Genomic DNA, 1,964 nt, shown 5'->3' with positions numbered 1-1,964 from the left:
TGAAGGCATCACGTTGGAAACATGGAACAGACAAGATTGATGGTTTCTAAAACAAATAATACACGAACTGCTAATTACCTGCGAAACACCAAGAGGAGCCTTATGAACTACACGAAGGCCATGTAATACCAGCCCTCTTCGCTTTCAGTTCTAAAAACTGAAGGAAATATTTTAAAAGATGACAATACAATAAATTCAAACCCTGCTTTCTTGTAGCTTGGTCTGTCACAGATGTATTATCCCAAGGTTAATGAGACACAAGCAGTGACCTGAAGTTCTCCTTTCCCTGAGACTTCCACAAGCATCTTCCTTGCTCTCCCTTTGGACTCCCTGTTGCCTATGCTCACACAACAGCCTCTCTCCATCCTTCAAGACAGGTTTCTCTCTTGAAGCCACCCGCTCATTACCATGACCCTCAAAGACCATTATTATCTCTGACACCGCAGTTCCGGCCCAGCTGACACCACCCCAAGGATGGTAGAGGGCAGAGGTTCAGGACCTGCACAGGAAAGGGGGAGTAATTGAGAGATCCGTTGCAGAATTATTTTCCTAAGGCACACAGGCTGGTGTGAGTCTATATCCAAACAGTATGTGAGAGGCATAAACACAGAAAAGGAAACTCTAAGCCAAAACTCAACTTTGGCCCCCATCCTGCCAAGGAAACTGTGTTCCTTTACCCTTAACACGGCTCAGCCAAGCCAGGCTATTCCCTATTCAAGCAGGCTGAAATCAACTTTGGTGCATATGGTGACAGTGTTGCCAGCAATACTTTCCATTATCAACACTAACCTTAAAAACATTTTATACATGAAAAATCTACTGTTTAATTTACTATTATCAAATAAACTTGGGGGTTTTTTTATTCCATTTTAAGGATTTTGCCTACTTTACAACAATGCTTCTCCAATTTACTCAAGTACAGTATCTTAAGAATTGCTTCTTTATCCTTTTATGCGTTTTCCTCCCCTCAAGTTCATGTTGTCTATGCATTTAAGTGTTCAAAAGGAGAGGAGCAAGGACCTTCCAGGACAGATTACACATGGGGTCCTACAGCAATGCAGACCAGACCCAGCTGTTACATTCTCTCAGCACTTGCTAAGTATGCCAGCACCCTACAATCTGACTTTCAATTACCAGACCACCAGTAAATGGTCCACAACAGATCTCCAAGGCTAATTTGAAGCATTGGAACTGAAACAAAAAGAAACACAGAAGGTCCAGAACAATTTTTTTTAAGATGGGCGGTACCACAAACAGGTCTGTTACACATGCTCCTCAGAGAAAACACAACATAACCAGAATCTTGTTTAGAGGCAAAAGACAAAATTTGTCCTTGCTGTAGTAATGAAAATATTTGATCAACTGCAAAATATAACTAGAAAGAAGAAAGCTGAAAATTCACACTTAGCTGACTCCAATATGCAATTTAGTGCAGTTTATAACCTCAGTGCCTTTTTTTTTTTTAAAAAACGCCAGTGCTTTCTGTACACGCCCAAGTATAGCTAACACATCTCTAGGTAATTTGCTTTTCTAGTGATGAGTCATAGAATCATTAATCATTAAGGTTAGAAAAGACCTCTAAGATCAGAGTCCAAGCGTCAACCCAACACCACCATGTCCACTAAACCATGTCCCTAAGCACTGCATCTACACATCTTTTAAATACTTCCAGGGATGGGGACTCAACCACTTCCCTAGGCAGCCTGTTCCAAGGTTTAACCACTCCTTCAGTAAAGAAATTTTTCCTTACATCCAATCTAAACCTCCCCTGGCGCAACTTGAGGCCATTTCCTCTCGTCCTTTCGCCAGTTACTTGGGAGAAGAGACCGACACCCACCTCGCTACAGCCTCCTTTCAGGTAGTTGTAGAGAGTGATGAGGTCTCCCCTCAGCCTCCTTTTCTCCAGGCTAAACAACCCCAGTTCCCTCAGCCGCTCCTCATAAGACTTGTTCTCCAGACCCTTC

Source organism: Pygoscelis adeliae, unplaced genomic scaffold (genome assembly GCF_000699105.1).
Source record: "Pygoscelis adeliae isolate BGI_AS28 unplaced genomic scaffold, ASM69910v1 Scaffold232, whole genome shotgun sequence".
NCBI lineage: Eukaryota > Metazoa > Chordata > Aves > Sphenisciformes > Spheniscidae > Pygoscelis > Pygoscelis adeliae.
Note: the sequence above shows the minus strand (reverse complement) of the source record.